We start from the raw sequence: 21584 nt of genomic DNA, 5'->3' as shown, positions 1-21584 counted from the left end.
GGGGGGGGGTGGGGATCAAGAGCTCACTTTTGCACATATTACGTTGGTGATGTCAGGGAGACATCAAGTAGAGATGTGAGTCGGCAGTTGAACATACAAGTTTATATTTTAGTGTAATGATCTGGGCTAGGGATATACATTTTAGTGTAATGATCTAGGCTAGGGATATACATTTTAGTGTAATGATCTGGGCTAGGGATATACATGATCTGGGCTAGGGATATACATTTGGGAGTCGCCCGCTCAAAGACGATATTTAAAGCCACGAGAAGCAATGATTTTGCCTCCAGAGGAAGGAGGGGGAGAAAAGGTTCCACACTAACGTTAGATGATTGGAGAGGAGGATACCCCAGCAAATAGCCTGAATTAGGAGTCAGGACGTCCCTTGCAAGCACAGGAAGCAAGTTCAAGATGTTTCCACATAATAGCTGTTTGGATATTTGAAGACGGGGCAGTGTCCCCGAGTAGACGCCTCTGGATGACACCTTCCACGCCCCCCGTGTCTTTCCTCATAAGGCATCATTTAAAGTCCTTCCCCATGGGGGTCCTTCTCCTCTCAAAGTTCTTGTAACGGAGTGTAACTGTCCAGGTGAGACTGAGCAGCCCAGGTGAGACTAGCTGAACAGCATGATAGATACCAAATAAGCAGCGACGTGGGGACAGCTGAGGACAGATGGACCACTCAACAGTTGTTGCTGAGAGATTTTTCATTGCTTTTCCCGTCTGTGGAAAAGGGCTGACGGTTTCAGAGAAAGCCCCAGAAACAACTGCATGAGCTCAGGCACTCGGTTACTGCCTGACAACCTTGGTGGCAGAGAACTAGATTGTTTCCCAGGGCAAAAAATAAAAAATCAAATAAATAGTGTAAAACTTCTAACAAGATGCAAGCGTCAGAGGCTGCTTGCCTGCTTTATGGGGATAGCTCAAGATGGATTGTTTGGGGAAAGCCAAAACCTATAAATACAGAGCAGAAAAGTTCTCCATCTTTTGCTCATTTACTCCACAAACTTTTTCATTGCTGAGACGCCAAGGCTCAAATAAATATGCAAGCTATGCTGTTGTTTTCCTTCCAAGCCCTGGCTGGGATAGGAGGCCTGCATTCTCCATCCGTGCTGTTCTGATTCACCGTAGGAGTTTTCGGCTTTGGTTACTACACATTGTGCCCAGAAATCTAGAGAGCAGTAAACATGCATATGAGCACATGTGGTCCCACGTGCAGGCGTGGACACATGCACACATGCCCACACATGCGCGTGCGTGCACACACACACACACACACCATACACAAACCCCCCCTCCCAACCTCCTAGACGTGGAGTTTGAAACCTGTGTTCAGTATTATTTTGGCAAGAAAGGGTTCTTCATTCGTCACCTTTCCTTTCTCCTTTCGCAGCTAGCCAGTGTGGATAACATCTTTTGCAGGGATAGACTGGGTCAGAATAACAACACCCGGTAAGGCCATCAGGGTTATTGAGAACAGGGCTGGTTTGCTTTATAGATGCTCCAGTCTGAAGAGGGAGGGAGACTAGAGAGAGAAGGGACCCTCCCCCATGTGATTATCTGGGTGTTTAATTTTATTATTTGTTTTTAAAGTTGTATCTATTTAAGTAATCTCTCCACCCAACCTGGGGCTGGAACTGATGACCCCGAGATCAAGAGTCGCGTGCTCCTCAGACTGAGCCAGCCAGGCGTCCCCATCTGGGCGTTTTAAAAAAAGGCTTGGCCCTTCCTGGGGGCTCTAGGTAGGGAGTATGTGAGGATAATCATTCTAGAGCAGTGATTCTCCAAGCGTGATCCCCCCACCCAGCTGCAACAGCACCACCTGGAAACGTGTGAGAAATGCCAATTCTCGGGCCCCACCCGAGACCTCCTGAATCAGCCTCTGGGGGTGGAGCCCAGCCATCTGTGGTTCACACGCCCTGCAGGGGATTCTGATTCACGGCTCAGGCTGGAGAAACCCTGCTCTGGAGGATGACTTTCTTTCCTGTAATGAACTATACCTTCATACTCTGTTAAGTATTATGTGCATATAATTTTACATTTGGAAAACATAACACAAACTACAGACTATTTGGGAGGGGAGGTAAGAAGGAGACAACAGCACATTAGAATCCCAGAGGTAGAGTTTTATGTTCACCAAAGGGAAGCAAGGACTAATAAAGGTTGTGAAACCCTAATTTAGAGAAAAGGAAGACAGTCTCTCCGAGGCAGGCCATGGGGGCTGGGTGCGGGAGTCCAGGCCGCAGGGGAGTGAGAGAAGGCCAGGCACTTATCCCCGCTCCCCAAGGCCAGATCTGGAGCAGGCTTTTCTTAGGTGAAGTTCTGTTTTTGCCCAGCGGACCTTATGGGCAAGTAGTGTGTGTACCTAGGGGGTGGGAAGCAGCCGTCACTCACCCCCCACCAGCATCCGGCTCTCAGCCCTAGAGGTGGTCTGGTCTGCAATATACCAGAGACCCCAGAATGCAAAAGGGATTGACTTCTAGTTTTCAGGGACTCTTGGGGTGATTCCTGAGCTACTTCCCCCCCCGCAACCAGTGGCTCCCAAAGTCAGTGGACCCACCCCAGAGATTCTGATTCCATTGGCTGAGAAATCTGCCTTTTAAACAAGCCCACCTTGGGCAGCGGTCGGTTAAGCATCACTCTTTTTTTTTAAGATTTTGTTTATTTGTTTGAGAGAGAGAGAGAGAGAGAGAGAGAGCACGAGCTGGGGAGGGGCCAGTGGGAGAGGGAGAAGCAGATCCCCCGTTGAGCAGGGAGCCCGATGCGGGACTTGATCTCAGGATCCTGGGATCATGCATGACCTGAGCCGACTGAACCACCCAGGTGCCCCAAGCATCACTCTTGATTTCGGCTCAGGTCATGATCTCAGTGTCATGAGATCGAGCCCCACATCAGGCTCCGTGCTCAGCGCGGAGTCTACTTGTCCCTCTCCCTCCCTCCACTCATGCTCTCTCTGATTCTATTCATCCTATTCATTCTAAAATAAATGAATAAAAGTCTTTTAAAAAAATAAATAAACAAGCCCCTCCCCACCAAGGAATTCTGAGGCAGGAGCTTCGTGGCCCGCACCTAGGATATTAACAGACATTTTTATTTTGGGTAATGGTGCTTGGGGGAAGGCAGGGGTGACACTCAGGAGCCAAGAAGGAAATACACTCAGACATCAGCGTGTCTGATGGGTCCCGTCATCCAGTGTGAACCAGTTACTGAGTAGCAGTGGGACAGAAGGATGCCTTCTGTGATGAGGGAACAGAAGGCAAGCTTAGGACAAAGCAGAAGCTGACACCCCACAACCCCCCTCCCCATGGGATATATGTGACATTCCTCAGGCACTCCTGGCTGCCCTAAAGGAAAAACAAAAGGTTAATTTGTAGAGATCACAGTCCTGCAAGACCTGAGTCTCCCTAAGTTTACAAATGTCCTAGTGATTTACAAGGAAGAAGCTTTCTAATCAATAGCCTAACTTCCAGAGACCCATAACTCAGTTTCCTAAAGCCCTACCATCACCCTCCCCTCCATAAAATTGAGGGAGACTGAGGCAGAAGGAAATGTAAATACAATTAAATGTCCTTAAATAACCTGCAGCCCATTGACAGATAATTGAAGAGGGCAGAGTGTAATGTTCCTCCAGGAAGCTCCCTACTATCTTAATGTTAATGCCTTACTAGAGGGGTAAACAACCTGAACTTGGCAATGGCAAGGACTCTGGTATCCTGTGAGTCTTCTTTGACACATGAAAGTTCTTTTGAAACCTCCCTTTTTCCTTACCTCCCCCAACCCCATAGTACATAATCAGCCATCGCTCACAGCCCCGGGGCAGCAGCTCTTCCTGCCCACGGGTCCTGTCCCCGTGCTTTCAGAAACCACCATTCTGCACCAAAGACGCCTCAAGAATTCTTTCTTGGTCGTCGGCTCCAGACCCGCCCCACCAACCCTCACCCATACTCCAAAACTTCATCAGCTGGACACAGAGGTCTCCGTTTGGGCAGTAAAAGTCAGGCTCTTAGTTGATGGTTGGGGTGTCCGAGGGTTGCCGAGCCAGTCTGGTTATCAGAGGCATGCTACCTGTTCCTTCTAGAAGGGAGGCCATCGCAGCCAGTTCTCTGGGGTGAGAAAGCAGCTTGGGACAGCCTGTAGAACAAACGAAGCCTCTGAACGTCCACCAAGGGTCGGAGAGGCATGTGTGCAGCATCGAGTTTATAGTCGGGTCACTGTAAAGGCGATTCCGTGAGTTCTGTCAAGGCTCTCCTGAATACCTGCAGGGCTCTCCAAGCGAGCCTTCTGCGATGGCGGGAACGTTCCGTATCTGTGCTGCCTGCTGAGGCAGCCACCAGCCACACGTGGCCATGGAGAACCTGAGATGCGGCTAGTGCGGCCGAGGAACTGATGCTTAAACTTTACTTCACTGTAATTTATTTGAATTTGGCTTTCACGACCTCGCAGGGCCGTGACCGCGGCGTCGGATGGTCAGCCCCAGCGGGAAGCTCACCTTACCTACCACATCACGGCGCTGGGAGGGAGGCAGCTCCCCCAGGGGCCCTCCCTGGGGGAAATGGCTCCTCTTTCCCGTCCCAGGGGCTGTCTACCTAGGCACTGTGTAAGCCAGAGGCTGTGGAGGTGAAGCCTCCTGTCTCCTTGCAGCTTTTTCTCTGCTCGGAGGTGACAACGTCTCCCAGTTATTTCCCAGTAGCCACTCCTGTTCCAGGGCTGTCTGCCTTGCCTGGTTCAGGGTCAAGGGGCCTGTCCGAGGCTGGAATACAAGCTCTGCTCTTTAGTTCTGGAAAACACTTGCGGAGGAGGGGGGGCGGGAAGCAGTCTCATGTCCCTTGCTTGGAACACAGGCGAGCTTCGTAACTGCTTCCCTCATGCTGGTCTCCCCATTTCCCACTTAAAGATAAAAAGGGAGATTGAGCATAAAATGAAACGGAGCTATTCTTGACGATGACATTTTTAAAAGGCAAGTGCATCATAGACACTGTAAACATCCAGCTGTGGGAAAAAATATGAACCCTTAGCTAGCCCTATAGGGCTGCCCCACACGGTCAAGCAGAATCTCTGGGAATAAAAATCCCTCACACAGGCAGAAAATGGCTTCAATTACCTGAGACAGATTCGGCACATCTCTGCCAAGGTTGGCAAAATACTTTCATCTTCAACTTCCACCCAGGCTGCGCCTGGCGAGGCGAAGGCCTGCAGCCCGGGGGCCTGCACTCCAGAGCTGCCTGAGGCCAGGGCACAGAGCAGGGTGTAGGCACTGATCTAGGAGAGGGATGGGGGGGCCGCTGGGTGGGGGTGAGGGTGAGGGTGTGACCTCAGAAGTCACAGAACACAGAGCGGAGAAAAAAAAAGGGCACTAACTCCAGCGCTCAGTACCAGGAGGATCTGGAAGGTCAGCTTAGGAGCTGACCAAATAGTGACTCCAGACCTCCTGGACAGGCCAGGGGTCACACAGAGGAAGGCCTTGGGTAGGAGCAGGATGCTGAGAACACAGTGACAAGTCTCTCCTCCCTCCCAATGTCACCAACCAGCCCCACTGTCTAGAACAGACAGCAGTCCCAAGGGGCAGCCCCAGAGGTAAGAGTACCCTGGTTACTACAGCCCAGGATAGTGACCGCGTGGCTGTGGCCCTTAACGTCAGGAGTAGAGCTTCTGATGGCTTAAGGATAAAGAGCAGCAGAAGGCCTATGAACAGAGGTCAGTTTGTCATGTAGCTTTGTGAAGGTTGATGATGAAGGATGACAAAAATCTCAAGCCCAAGGCTATAGCAAGAGGCAAAGCCTGACATTTGGAATCTCCAGAGCCTGCCTCCTCCACCCTCCTTCTAGAGAGGCTGGGTGCTGGCAGGTCAGCGTCTCAGGGTGTGACTCATGTCTCCCTGCCTGGGATGCTGGCAGCCACCCCCCGCCCTCGCAGGCCCACTTGAGACATGACTGCTCATTCCTTTTATTTATTCCCTATTCCTCAACCACCTCTCCTCACCCCAACCCATGACTAATGGGCTCCCACCACCCCAGGGCATGCTGGGAGGGCATCAGCACCACTGCAATTATCTGGATCGTTGAGCCCCCAAAATATCTCTTCACCCCCCTGCATCAGCTTTGCTCGGAAATTACCCCTATAATATCCATATAACCCCAGCAATTCAGATGCATGGTCTACACAGTGAGAATGAATCCTCAGCCACTGGTTTCCACTGGTTGTGAAGGTTGGCTCCAGGCTGGCCAAGAATTCCTTCGTGTTAGCCATTTCACCATGGGGCTCTATTCAGACCCTCAGTGTTGGTATAAAGATTATTTTAAGCTAAAGACCTTTGAGATTCAACAGATGCAGATAAAAGCCTTCTCGGAGCTTCTCTTATCTGACTAAAAGCAGAAACTTCTGAGAAATGAGGACTGCCATAAATTCCCTCTTTGGTGTCGGTCTACTCCCAGGAGACAGATCAAGAGCAAACAAGCCATCAATCCCCTCCCCAGGGAAGTTCTATGGCTCTGAAGGAAGAAAGACCACTCGCATCTGCATAAACAAATGTCATCACAAACTTTATCTCCCATTTGCTCTCCTAAAAAACTTATTTGCTCTTCCCATAGGAGCTTTCCCCTTCTCTCCATTTACTCTAGTAAATTAAGTATATAAGGCCCAAATTCCAACCACCCTTTTGAGTTACTCATGACTGAGAACTCCTTCACATATGCGTGACGCACGTGTAAATAAACATCTTCTTCCTGTTGCTGTCTCTTGTCGGTTTAATTTGCAGTATCTAGTCCCTGAACCTAAGAGGGTAGAGGAAAAGTTTTTCCTTCACCACATTACCATCCTCTCATACCTCAGAAACATGTTCATTTTAGAGCTAATGGGATCTTAGAAGTGAATTCATCCAAGAAGCTCCAGCATCTTTTGAAACAAAGACATGTCCGGGCCATGCCCCAGAGATATTCACCAGGACGACTAGCACTAGACGTGTGTATTTGTTCAAGAGCACCCCTGTCATCCTGGTTGGGAACTTCTGCCTCTGCCCACCCCTGTCACCTGGGCCCAGAGGGAGAAACAATTTGCCCAAGGCTCAAGCTGGTTGATTAGCGGCAGAGCCAGGACTACATGTGCCCACAGGCCTGTGCCACCTCTCTACCTACAGAAGGGCCCAACTCCCTGGCCAGGTGTTCAAGGCTCCCTGAGTCTGTCCACCACCCTCCAGGCCTGCCACCCCGTCCCTGAGCTCTTCCTTTAGCCTTTTGGTCGTACTATTACGATAGCCTGACATGCTCTCCTCACTCCTCCTGTCTCCCCCTTGGAAGTGTCTCAGTCCCCACCCTGGTTCCCAGCCCAATTCACAGTAAGCCCTTCCTCCACCAAACCCTCCCTGCCTGGTGTGGACTTTGGGATTTAACAGGCTGTAAATTTGTCTTTTTGTTGTGGAAGCTCCGGGAGGGCAGGATGTCTTCCCATTCTCCCAGGGGGTCTTCCCCACAGAATGTGCTGAATAAATGGGAGCTTGTGAGCTGACGTGACCCAGCTTTCCTTCGTGGACCTCGCTCAGAGGAAGCACACTGCACCTTCAAACATTTGCTTTTGGAACTTCCCAGCCTGGGCTCCTTTACAGATTAAATGCTGGCATTTTCCATTTGTGTAAATGTTCCCCACAAGACTGAAAGACCCACCTGCTCTCCTAGCAGGCCAGGAAGACTAGGTAAGTGCTGGGGGCTGGGGGAGGGGGACAGTCCCCGCACCCCAGGCTGACCAAGGGCACAAAGGAAGCTTTAAGAGGTAGTCCAAAAAGGACTGACAGTCTAACTGGACAGAACGGGAAACATCCAAGTTGTGATTTAAAAAAATTCAAGAATCCATTTAGGAGCCCAGCTCCTTCCTTCTGCCAGTTTCATCTGCAAGGACACAGTTGGCTGGAGACAGGTGGGGCTGCCAAGTGTGGACACCTGGGAGGGCGGATATTGGCCTGCGGGCCCCTGCTGGCTCCTCCATGCTCAAAAGGGCACTGGCAGCCCAGGGCAGCTGCCTAGCTGGAAGCGGGCCTCACCATCTGCCCCCCCCGCCCCCGAGGGTGCGTGCATCTTCCTGCCGGGGGCACAGGGGGGTTCAGCCCAGAAACCAGTCCTGCCAAGGTCTCTGTCCCCAGAAGTGCTCCTCCAGGAGAGTAGGTGAGGAGGTAACTGGGATCTGTAGCTGCTGCTGGCAACTCAGGGGTGTGAGGCAGGCAGCTCCCTGCAGGGCCCTCCTATCCATCGCAAGCACAGCGGTCAGGGCAGCCCTGGGGTAAGCACTCTTCCATTCTCCTCACTGCTACAGCCGCCACGACTCCCCTCTCCTTAAACACCTGCCCTGTGCCTCCAGTGGCGGGCTCCCTTCCTTCTCCCCTGCTTGATCTCCTTGGCATTTCCTGCCTCCCCCCACAGACTGACATCGTCCCCTCCCCCCTTGCACTGGACTTCTTCCAGTCCCCTTCACAATCATTTCTGAGGCTCAGTGCCTTTGCTCTTCTGTTCCCTCTACCAGCAGCACACTTTCTCCCGTGCCTGGAAAACTCCTCCGCATGCCTCAAAACCCGGCGTAAATGTCACTTCCCTGGTGAAGCCCTTCCTGACTCCACTGTGCAGCCAGTCTTGGCGCTATTATGGCACGTGTGGCATTGTTTGGTAACTCTTTACTTACAGGTCGGTCTTGTTCCCTCTCACCTCTAAATAATGAGGTCCTTGAAGGCAGTGACTATTTCTGTAAATCCCTTATGCAACACAGTGTCTTGTAGGTCCAAGCTGTCAATAAATATCTGTTGAATGAGTGGATGCAAATTGGGTTTTCATCCTGCTTCGTAACCCTCAATGGGGGCCTCTTACCTGGGGACTAAATCCTTGGCAATTCATTACACACACTTTCTGTACACATCATGGACTAATCATTCCCATGTTTGGCATTGTGGAAAATTACAAAAATACAAAAGAAAGGATCTCCACCCAGAGTTCCAAAGAGTTAAACAAGAGCCCAGATGAAACAATGAGGAAGACAGTGGGTGCCCCTGGATATTCCAGTGAGTGAGTGTTGTGCCCAGCAGGGAGGGATCCAAGACAGTCTCCTGGGGCACCAGGTCACATTTGAGTCAGCTCCAAAGAATAGGTAGATTTCGGGATGCCTGGGGGCCTCGTCAGTTAAGTGACTCTTGATTTCGGCTCAGGTCATGAGATCGAGCCCCGCATTGGGCTGGGCGCCCAATGGCAGGAACCCAGGCTAGGATTCTCTCTCTCCCTCTCCCTCTGCCCTTCCCATGCCCCTACCCTCCATGCTCTCTCTCTCAAAAGAAAAAAAAAAAGAAAGAATAGGTAGATTTCAACAGTTAGACATGAGAGTGGGAGGCATGAGGGCATGGGAAAAAGGCATTCCTGGTCCCAGAGGCAAAAGTGCTGCGATGTGTTTGAGGGCTGTTTGGCTGAAAAGCCCACATAGAGGGAACAGCAGAAAGTAAAGGTGGACAGGGCTTGTCCAAACATATGTCCAAGATGTGGCTCTCCTCAGAAGGGCGGGCTCCAGAAGGACTTATTCAGAACTGGGTGGCCACAGGGTCTCTGAGGAGGTCTGGTAGGGACAGGTCTTACCAGCACTCCAGCTGTCACAGTCCCAGCAGAGGGTGAGGGAATGGAGCAGGTGGGCCAGTGGGGAGAACAGAGAATGCCTTAGAGTTTCCTCACCTCTCCGACATTTCCTAAATTCCATACCTAGTAGTGGTTTGGTCTAAGGGGAGCAGCTCAGTCCACCAGCCTCCCTCAAGAAAGCCCGCAGAACCTCTCCCACGCCCTCTCCTTTCAGGAGATGGGGACCTGTGATCTCTCAACCATAGGACAGGCAAATGTTTCTTAGGCACCATCTACCTGAAGGATACCAAGTGAAGCACAGTGGGGGATACCCAAGGACAGAGGACATGGACCTCTAGTAATTCACTGCATACAATATAAAACAGCCACAGAGGAATGCCTGGGAGGCTCAGTTGGTTAAGCATCTGCCTTCGGCTTGGGTCATGATCCCAGGGTCCTGGGATAGAGCCCTGCATCAGGGCTCCTTGTTCAGCGGGGAGTCTGCTCCTCCCTCTGACTGCAGCTCTCCCTGCTTGTGCTCTCTCTCTCTGGCAAATAAATAAATAAAAATCTTAAAAAAAAATAAATTAAATAAAACACCCACAGAGCCAGGCCAGGGATTAGATGAATACAGGATGCAACTGGCCTCAACTTTTTAGGGTGACCCTATAAATTATTGTCTAAACTGGGCAAGTGAAAGGAGAAACTATTAGAATACAGGCATGAACAGGGACTGCCCAGGCCAGCCAGCACGGTGGTCAACCACCCACATCACTCTTAGGTTTTCAAAATTTCCATGTCCAGACCTGTCCTTGGCCCTGAGCTCCATCCAGAGCCCTAGTCAATTGCCTGCTGGGCATTTCTGTTTGGATATCCAGCAGGCTACTCAACCACAATGCGTCAAAACTGAAGTCAGCATCTCCCCCTTCTCTCACCCCTGAGCACGGGCCTTTCCTCCTTCTGTGTGCCCCACTCACACATTCCGAGCCAGACCCTGGGAGTCATCCTGCAGTCCTCCCCTTCACCATACCCAGAGCCATGGCCCCTACCTCTCTGTCGCCTCACCTGCTCAGGACTCCTTGCCCTGGAAGGACTGGCCTTCCTGCCATTACAGCCATTCATTCATTCACAGAAAACACTGACAGGTGCTGGGGGTTAGAAATACATACAACAACGTACAGAGATAAAGCAAAGGTGGCAAAACTGCGACCAATCCATCCACCTAGGTGAGAGGACTTTGGGTGTTGCTTGTACCATTCCTGTAATTTTTCTCTGGCTTTTAAGTTTTTCAAAATAGAAAACTAGGCATATATATATATATGGGCTCCCCACTCAGCAGGGACTCTGCTTGTCCCTCTCCGTCTGCCCCTGCTCCTTCTCTCTCATTCTCTCTCAAATAAATAAATGCAACTGGCTTCAGACTTAGCCACAATAAAACAAATGCAAATGAAAGTTATATAAGATGGGGCGCCTGGGTGGCTCAGTCATTAAGCGTCTGCCTTCAGCTCAGGTCATGCTTCCAGGTCCTGGGATCGAGCCCCACATCGGGCTCCCTGCTCCGCGGGAAGCCTGTTTCTCCCTCTCCCACTCCCCCTGCTTGTGTTCCCTCTCTCGCTGTGTCTCCCTCTGTCAAATAAATAAATAAAATCTTAAAAAAAAGAATAGAGGGGCACCTGGGTGGCTCAGTCGGTTGAACACCTGACTCTTGATTTCAGCCCAAGTCATGATCTCAGGGTCGTGAGATCAAGCCTCCCAACAGGCTCTGGGCTTGCAGAGTCCATGTGGGATTCTTTCTCCCTCTACCTCTGCCCCTCCCCACCCATCCCTCCACCCCCTCATGTGTGCATGTACACTCTCTCTTTCAAACAAACAAAAAACCTTAAAAAAAAGAAAAAGAAAAAATTGGGGAGCCTGGGTGACTCATTTGGTTAAGCTTCTGCCTTCAGCTCAGGTCATGATCTCCCGGTCCTGGGAATCTGCTTCTCCCTCTCCTTCTGCCCCTCTCCCTGCTTGTGCTTTCTCTCTCGTTCACTCTCTCTCTCTCAAATAAATCAATAAAATCTTAAAAAAAAAAAAAGAATATACTATAGGCCTGAATAGAAATTCATCCAAATGTAAGTTTCTTCTGACCTGATTTGAGAGAAACCACTAACCACTCAAAGTCAGAGCCAGGGTCTGCTGTTACAGTTCCACATTTATCAGTAAATGTATTGTGTTTGGATTTAAACATATATGTGTTTAATTTGGGGGAAACATTAGAAAGAAAAAAAAAACTCAGATAAGTGGATAAAAGAAAACTAAATCACCCAAAATCTCACCCCCCAGAGATAACAATTATAATTATTTCAGAATATGTCTTCCTCGTAATTTTTATGTGTAGATATATTTTAAAATACAAAGTGGGTTATGCTGCACACAGTTCTTTTACTCCAAAATATATTATAAACACCTTTTCATATTGATAAACATTGGCATTTTAATGCTGCACTGCTTTCCATGGGATAGGTGCCCCACAGTTTATGTCACCCCATGATCCTTCCCCCTCCACACACAAACACAAGCCCTAACTCCCGGATTCTGGCACCTTCCATGACTCTAACTCAAAAAGGGGAATGAAAGTCAAAGCAGGCCATTTGTTTAGGGAGGTGACACGTTGCTATTTGGGCTTCAAAGGCAAAAATGAATACTGACAGGTTGGAATTAACTGGGAAGAGCACCTCATCTCAAATGCCACGAGCATTTCAATAGGTAGGGTTCAATTGGCTTGGCAGCTCTGCCCGAGGAGGCCAGCGGAGCCTCAGGCCACGCCTGGGCCGCAAGCAAGACTGAGAGGAGCTAAAAATAGATCCTGAACTAAGCATCAAGACTTTTCTGAATTCACAGGCATAAGCATAAAGGCTGCCCCAGAAGGACTTGGCCGCTCCAACATTTTCCAATCTGCGGCGCATCACGGTACCTAAAATTCCTGAGGGTTATGGTTTTTTCTAAAAGGCTCCTGTCAGAAAGTAGGCAGCTGTTGTGGGAAGAGGGCAGAGTGAGCCCCTGTTGGGAGAGAGCCGACAGAATCAGGGCCGTGGAGTCAAACAGACTGGGACTCTGTTCTGGCTCTGCCTATCACTAGCTGTGTGACCTTGAGTCAAGTCCTCAACCTCTCTGAGCAGCTCTGTCCTCATCTGTAACCAGGAGATAAAAGGCCACATTAGAGAGCTGCCTCGAGGGTGAAATGGCCTGGGGCCAGGAACAGTGCTTAGGAGGTGAACAGAATGAGGCTTATTATTATCACCAAGGATTTGAATTTGTTTCTCAGACCATTCAGGGGTGGTTTTAGGAGAGCTGAGTTTTCTCTGGGTTGGTGGCAAGCATAAGAGAAGTACAGCAGAGCCTCCAAGCATGATACCCAGCAAAGGTGTGCACACTCAGGACCAACCTGGGCATGAGGGCAGGCTACAGATATGCTGGGAGAGTCATTGCCATGCCCTCGGCATTCACACATTTAACATTCAGAGTGTCAAGTATTCTTCAGTTGACTCTGAAGATTCGTGACCTGTAATAATTTCTGTTTTGCTGACACCTTCATTTGAATCACATTAACTCAGTGAGAAAACTGTGTTTGCAGATTTCCCAGGAGTAGGCCCTCTTGAGGATTTGCAGCAGACATACTGAGAGCCTGGACTAGAATCCAGGTCTACGGACCATCAATTCCTGACCTCAGGCCTGATCTCTGCCCACGATTCCAGTAGGGCTCATCACTCAGGCTTCCTGCCCTGACTGTGACCAGACCCCACCTGGGGCCTTCCGGAAGTGGAGCGGTTAGTTGGAGGGTAACTGATGAGACTCCGGGCCATACTGGCACCATCGACTGGCAGGTTTAATGTGGCTTAAATGGGTTGTGGAAGCCAGAAGTCTGAAATCAAGGTGTTGACACAGTCATGCTCTCCCTGAACCCTGGAGGGGAGAGTCCTTCCTTCCGTCTTCCAGCTTCTGGTGTTTGCCAGCAATCTGTGAGCTTCCTTGGCTTGTGGGTGTAATCCAATCCCTGCTTCTATTGTCACGTGCTGTCTTCTGGGTGACCCTGGTCTCTTCTTGTAAAGACATGAGTCATACTGGACAAGGGGCCCACCCTACTCCAGTACCATCTCATCTTAACTAATGACTTCCGCAATGACCCCATTTCCACATAAGATCATACTCAGAGGTACCGGGGTTGAAGACTTGAACATATCGTTTTGAGGGGAATATGATGGGACCCATAAGAGCTTCTAAACCCATTTTGAGATGAGTATTCTCTCTTCGGTGACTGAGCTCAGATCAGAGCAACATCAAACACCCTCTCCAACGGAAGAACTCCCAGGAGAGATCCTAGAGACCTGCCGTGCCTGAGCATGTACCAGAGATGGGGCATGGGAGACGGACTCGGAGAGCCGGACGGGACGTAGACAGGTGCCTTGCCCCCATCTCAGTCCATCATCATGACTCAAGTCTTTATTGTGCCATGCAGTGACACTCAGGGTGCTGGGGTCCTGAAGTCCTGGGCTCTGCCTCCTGGGAACTTAGTCCCTATAAAACAAGGAGTGGGGAAACAACAGGCAAAGCCCCTTTTCCCCACTGCCCCCTCATACTCCTGGCTCAGGTCATTATAGTCCAGGCTATGTGGCGAAGGGGACTGAGCCCCAGCTGGCTGCCTCATCCTGGGACCACCCCTGCTGGCTGGCAGGCAGGGACTTCCTGATCCAATTGCTCAGGTACAGTCCAAAGGGAAAAATGATGACAAAGCCCATTCTACATTTTCAATACATTTTAAAGTCCTTAACAAAACAAACTCCAGGGCCTGAATAAATTGGTTCCCAGATGCTGGCCAAGGTACAAGCTAGTTGGAAAGTGGGGGGAGTTGGAGAGAGGATGGGTCAGTGACCAGGGTGACCAAACAGCCTGTCCCCTCCCCCAGGGCCAGGTGGCTTCTTAACAAGGTGCCTCTGCTGACAGTGTTGGAGTCTGGAGCTCCCAGAGCCTGGGCATGCAGGGAGGCAGGGGTGGGGGTCTCCCTCCGCCCCCAGCACTTGCTCTCCCCACTCAGAAGCAATGCCAGGACAAAGGTTGTCAAGAATTCCTCTCAGGTACCTCCTGAGATGGAGTGGGATGAGCATCTGGGTCTGGCCCCAATCCCTTGCCTGCTCAGCAACAGGTCAGCTTTGACATCCCCCCCCCAGAGAAGAGGGTCATTTCGGAGGCTGGAAGGCAGCCACCGGCAGGACCTTGGGAGCAGAAGTGAAGGGGGCCTTTGCCAAGCCCTCCCATTCATGGTCTGTTCTGTGACGTAGGAAACGGGCTGCTCCCTCCTAGCAGAGATGACCTGCCACGGCTTTCCCCCTTAGTCATCTCCCCAATTCAGTGATGTCTTCTTCAACAGCCTGGGAGGTGAGTTTTCCTCCTCTGTGGGCACCTTCCCCCATAACTGACCCGGCAGTGATCAGGCCTGTCTGGCTTTGTGTCTCCCTCCTCTGCCCCTGTGGACCCAAGTGGAGGTGCCTGAGATTGAGTCTCCGGCTCAGAGAGAAGGCGTGGCTGCAGATGTGAACACCAGAGCTTAGGGATAGGATTTACAGACCAAGAGGAGGGTTTGGCCTCGGACAGAAACAGGGACGGTTCCTCTGTTGGGACAGGAGTGAGGGGCAGGTGGGCAATGGTGGCATATGGGTGATGGGTCAGTGAGGCGTTCCCTCCAATGGGCTGTGTTCTCCATAAAGGATGTGACGTCTGCAAAGGGGGCAGGGGGGTGTGGCTGTGAGGGGAGGGGAGAAGGCCAAACACTGTGAGGGCAGGCAGGAAAGGGATTCCCTGGGATAGGAAGGGGTACAAGGATTCCCTGATGGTATTGAGTGCACATCTGAGATTTGGGGACCTAAAGAGGCGGCAAAGCCTGGATGCATGATGGACCTCTGCAACCGGGGTGGGGGTGGGGGGGCGGGGGGTGAAGGGGTGGGGGGCGGGGGGGGCTAGGGCTCAAGCAGGGTGACCAGGAAGTTAAGGGTATTTGCAACAAAGGCATGACAAGATGGACTGTGAACTCTAAGCCAGATAAGGGGAGGGGAGGGGGGATGGTGGAGTCAGTATGATGTGACCCTGTGCCCCAGGCCTATTGGCAGGATTCCCGGGAGGAGGATGGAGGACAATCTGCCCCATCCCGATGCAATACGCAGTTCCTCCGCCAGAGAGAGCGCTGTCAAGCCCCCTCTCCCCGGGTAACGAGCGGACTGGTGAAAGCAGGCAACTGCGTGTCATGACCAAATGGAAGGTTTTTACAAGTCATTTGTAGCTAATAATAAAAAATTGAAGCTTGGGAATTATTTTCTTTCCCTCTTTTTTTTTTTTTAAGATTTTATTTATTTATTTGACAGAGATACAGCGAGAGAGGGAACACAAGCAGGGGGAGTGGGAGAGGGAGAAGCAGGCTTCCCACTGAGCAGGGAGCCCGATGTGGGGCTCGATCCCAGGACCCTGGGATCATGACCTGAGCCGAAGGCAGACGCTTAACGACTGAGCCACCCAGGCGCCCCAGGGAATTATTTCCTTTTTATTGAGCCTACCTAGGGTTATCTCTCCGGGTCCCCTTCTCTCACCTCCGTCCGGCGAAGCTTTTGTGGATTGGCAGAGACAGGACTAGCGTTATAGCACTCCAGATAGCGGGCAGAACCTGCAGTGTAGCCTTTTACGCAGAGCCCACAGTGAGCCACACCCGAGTAGCTCTGGGGGCTTTTATGCATGTGGAAGGCAATGCTTTAGGGGTCTTTGTGCCCGGTAAGCAGGCTCATGTTTCTACTCCGGCTGCAGAGCTTTGTGGCTCATGTAGTTGGGGCCATCCAAATTCATATTCAGAGGTTGCCCTGGGGGCCCTTGGCCGTCTACCATCATCTCTTTTCCTCTTTTCCTCTTCCAAAGTAGGAGTTACAGCCCGGTACGGCTGCGCAGCCACACACTATTTCCCAGCATCCCTGCGGTCATGTGTAGCCGTGTGACTAAGTTTAAGTAACTCACTGGAGTGGTAGAAGTAATGTGTGCCACCCCCAGCCTGGTGTCCTGCATGCTGTGCTGCCTCTATATTCTTTTTTTTTTTTTTTAAGATTTTTTTCATTTATTCATTTGAGAGAAAGAGAGAGAGCACAAGCGAGAGCATGAGATGGGGGGAGGGTCAGAGGGAGAGGGAGAAGCAGACTCCCCACCAAGTAGGGAGCCTGAGGTGGGGCTCTCTCTCAGGACCCCGGGATCATGACCCAAGCCAAAGGCAGACGCTTAACCGACTGAGCTACCCAGGCCCCCCCTATATTCTTTTTTCCTGTTTCCACAAATGGGATCACAGAGGGACCTGAAACCTGGCTTCAGCCAAGGGCAAAGCCAAAGGGATGGCGAAGAAACAAGATGGAAAGAACGTGGCCCCTCACTGGCTAAGCACAGCAAAGCTACCTGCCAACCGGGGATGCTCACTTCAGACTGTGTCTTAGGTGGGCTTACTTGGAGCAGACTCTGTCCCGGAGGTTTATTGGGGTACACTCTCGGGAACAGAACCCGTAAGTTTTCAGGGCAGAAGTTGAACTGCAATGAAGTCAGACAAGAGGCTTCAGCTGATCCAGTGGGGAGCCCTGGAATTAGGCTGGTCCTTCAGAGTTATCCTAGATTGAGACAAGGGGGTGGGACTATTGAACTCCGTATCTATCTGTCCTCCTTGGATGCAGGCTGTCCCCATAAAAGGGTGTAACTTGGATGAGGCAGATCCCTTTGGCCAAGGGCAATTCCCAGAGAGGGACTCAGCTATGAGCCTGCAACAACAACCCTCCACCAGCATCTGGGCAAAGGGTGCCTCAGTCCTGAAAGGGGTCTCTGGGTGTGCCCCACAGCATCTACTGTAGACTGTCACTTAGGGAGAAACTTCTATGTTCTCTAAGTCACTGATGGATTGTTGGGTCTCTTTATCACGGCAGCCTCGCCTCAGCCCTACCTGATAAAACTCTCTGCTGGTTTACGGGTGTATATTCTGCCTTCAACCATACAGAAAATCCCTGAGACATGCCCTAGGTCGGTGGTTTGCAGAATGTGGTCCCCAGACCAGCAGCATCAGCATCACCTGGGAAATTGTTTTCATTGCAAACCTCATACCTCGTTCTTAGACCTACTAAATCAGAGGCTCTGCAGATGGGGTCCAGCAATGTATGTTTCAACAAGCCCCCCCGATCACACTGAAGATTGAGAACCACTGAGCTGGGTTTCCTTTCTTCTAGACTCCCAGCACCAACCACTGCAGAGCACACTGGCACGGAGGGTGATTTACAACAGCCTCTCCTTGAAGTCCCGGGGCTGTGTGCTGAGATGCTCACAGCCTCGGGCACCTGCGTGCTCAGTCGGTTAAGCGTCTGACTGGCTCAGATCCTGATCTCCTGGGTCTTGAAATGGAGCCCCACGTCGGGCTCCGCGCTCAGCGGGGAGTCTGCTGGAGATTCTCTCCCTCTCCCTCTGCCCCTCCCCCAACTCAAGCACGTGAGCGCACACACTCTCTCCCTCTCAAATAAATAAATCTGTAAAAACAAAACAAACATGCTCACAGCCTGATGTTTCACCCGCTGTCGGGTCCCCACTCTTCCCCTCCGTCACTACCCACCACCTCCTCTCCTCTGCCCTGAAGAAGGACGGAGGGGCAGACGGATGCTTATAGCCTTGGGGCCAGGTTGATCAGGCTTGCCCCCGTCAGCTGTGTTGGCTGCTGATGGCTACTGGCTGATCGATCTCAGAAGACCGCTTGCTGGGCCTCGATGTCCTCATTATACAACGGGGTAAGACCCCTTCTACCTAGTTACTGTGAGACCAACATGAGAAAACTTACTTTAGTGTGTACCACTGCCTGGTACCCCACATTCCACAGCTGTTAGCTCCTGTTTTTCACCATCCTGCTTTGTTCCAGTACAGATTTCTGAGGCTATGTCTCAGGGTAAATTGCCAGTAACTAAAGTAATATGACCTTCCCAGGGGAATTGGCATTTTAGCTGCAGCCCAAGCATCAGATTACAACAATTTGGTGGCTTTTTTTTTTTTAAGTTGGGTGGTGTGGAGGAGAGGCGAGGCTTCCTTCCCACCTCCTGGAAGCACCATGCACTACCGCTGTCTCCCATGTCTGGACTCCTGGTGACCCTTCCCCAGTGGCCTTTGACCTTGAGAACCTCCATTCTAATAAGTGTCCCTTTATTTCTTTTTAAAGTTTTTATTTATTTAAGTAATCTCTACATCCAACATGGGGGGCTCAAACTCATGACCCCAAGACCAGGAGTCACATGTCCTTCCGACTGAGCCAGCCAGGCACCCCAATAAGTGCCCCTTTATATAGACAGCTGGGCAAAACAGCCGGGCTTCAGGGGGTGACCCCTGCAGCTGTCAGATGATCCCTGAGTGCCCCATCTGCATCAGAGCAGAGATCTTCTGTAGACCCGCTTCTTTCATCTGAGAGTTGAAAATCATCCCCAAGATCTCCAAGACACCCTGTGGCCCACATCTTGGGGTTCTCCAAGCTCAGCCTGACCCGAAAACGGAAAGCAAGGAATTTCAGGGACACCAAAGAGCCCTCTTACCCCTAAGAATCATCCTTGACCTGCTAGTTGAGGGCTGATTGTCCTTAATTCTGGGGCCAATGCCTTCCATTCTGCACTGGGAGAGCAGAAACCTAAAGGAGAAGGGTCCAGTGGCTTCCATTTCTTCAAAGATGAAGTGACTGACAGCTGGCCTTTCCTGAGCGCCCATCCTGGTAGGTGGGAGCCCCGGGCAGCTGAAGAAGGAGGGTGCCCAGGTCAAGCCACAAATTCAAGTTCACTGATCATACCTCGTCCCCCAGCATGATGCTAGCATTTCATCCCAGCTCTTGCTTCTCTCTGAGATTTTCATGAATTCTGTAAGCTAGCTTTCTGCATTCTGTGTCAGCAGCCAGTAACAGGGGGAACTCATTCTTCTCACCATATCCACAGCCAGTCCACCCTCCACAGCACTGCTCTGAGATGCTGCATGTTTGAGAAGTTCAAGGATGCATCCAGGGAGCCAGGCCTTGCAATATCTGTCTTCAGGGCAGCCCAGTGAAAGGAGGCATCACTCAATTCTGTTCGGGAATGTCCTGCAGAGATTCTGTGCAATGTCCCAGACAGGGAACCTGGAACCTTCTGCCGAGTCAGTGCCAGTTATGACCGTCTATATTGACAGAGAGTTTTGGGACTCGCGGAGCTCTTTTCCATGCATCTCACCTGTCCACCACCTCCCTCCTATGAGGAAGGGAAGGCAGGCTTAGATGGGGAAGCAGGCCCAGAGAGGCTAAGGGATTTGCCCCAGTTACACAGCTAGTAAGGGGTGAACTGGGGCTTATTCCCAGGACTTCCATCTCCAAATCTGGTGCACTCCCCATTGCCCAATGGAACCATGCTAGCAGCAAAGCTCAGAGCAGATCTGCTCACTCCCATGGCATCCACCAAAGCGGAAGAGAAAGGAGGGAGGTCTGGGCTGAATACAACCCTGGAATCCCGTAGAAGAATTTGCTCTATCTCTGCACTGCTGGTCATCCTTCTTCGGGGCTGCCCAGACACATGCGTTGGGATTTTACAATGGCTTTCCCTTATGGTTTGGGGTTGTTCATTACTTTTCCAAGGAGACAGAGGCCTGGAATTAGGTGAGTGCTCTCTCCAGAGAAGGCACTTTGCATTTTAAGACTTTTCTCCATTGAAGGCTCCAAGATGGATCAGAAGAAGAGAGTCTGATTTAGAAGAGATATAGAATCTAGCCGTGGAGGTCCCAGTCCCAGGCCTGGGACATTAGAGCGGCAGAAGCTCATGGTCCCCAGAGATACCACTGAATGTTTACCTTTGGTCCTGTGAGCACCAGCACCCTGCCACAGCCCCTCTGGAAGGGGGCGTGGGCTGTGGCTCGCCTGTTGGACCTCCAGGCACAAGTGGTACAGCTGACCCTCAGTGTTCCTGTCTCCAGTGGGGTCTCTTCAGACCAGTCTAGTCATAGTTACACTGAAGAAACTGAGGCAGCTTGACAGACTCTTCTCCCCGTGATGTCAGAACTGGAGTCAGGCTGACTCCTTCAGAGACAGCTTTACAGAGCAGAGGACGTGGCTGCTCTAGCTGGGGACGGCATCTCATGAGCCCCCCGATGGCCTAGGACCCCTCGGGGAGAGTCCTCTCGCCCTTCATTCAGAGCATTCTGGGAGCTACACCGTGATGGTCAGAGAGGGTCTAAGTGCCTATGAGATTTGGGCAGGAAGAAAAAAACTTCTAGATGCAGCATAATAGTAGAGAAATCCATTCCATGACACCGTCCTAACAAATATATGAAACAATCTTCCTGGTGTCAGCAGCCAAAGAGCACGGTCGATAGCTATTTTATGCCTGCCTTCCATGAACATGTTTGCTCATTAGGAAAAAAAAGATCTTTTTCACTGTTTTCTCAGAGAAGCTAGTTTACATACCCAAAACACTACAGTCTTTGTGGCCCAACAAAGATCTTTAAATACATTTTGGTAGGGGTACCTGGGTGGCTCAGTCAGTGAAGCGTCTGCCTTCAGCTCAGGTCATAATCTCAGGGACCTGGGATCAAGCCCTGCATTGGGCTCCCTGCTCGGCGGGGAGCCTGCTTCTCCCTCTGCCTCCTCCCCCCCTGCTCATGCTCTGTCTCTGTCTCTCTTTCAAATAAATAAAATCTTAAAAAAAAAATAGATTTTGGTAGCTATAATCAAAACCTTATTTTGGGGCACTTGGGTGGCTCAGTCAGTTAAGCATCTGCCTTCAGCTCAGGTCATGATCCCAGGGTCCTGGGTTCGAGCCTCACATCCGGGTCCCTGCTCAGCAGGGAGCCTGTTTCTCCCTCTCTCACTCCTCCTGTTTGTCCTCCCTTTCTCTCTGTCAAATAAATAAATAAAAATCTTTAAAAAGTCCTTTAAAAAAAAACCCCTTATTTAAACACATGTTCAGCAGATAAAGGCCTCTTCAT

The sequence above is a fragment of the Leptonychotes weddellii genome, chromosome 10 (genome assembly GCF_054177405.1).
Source record: "Leptonychotes weddellii isolate Sample4059 chromosome 10, ASM5417740v2, whole genome shotgun sequence".
In the NCBI taxonomy this organism is placed as follows: Eukaryota; Metazoa; Chordata; class Mammalia; order Carnivora; family Phocidae; genus Leptonychotes; species Leptonychotes weddellii.
Note: the sequence above shows the minus strand (reverse complement) of the source record.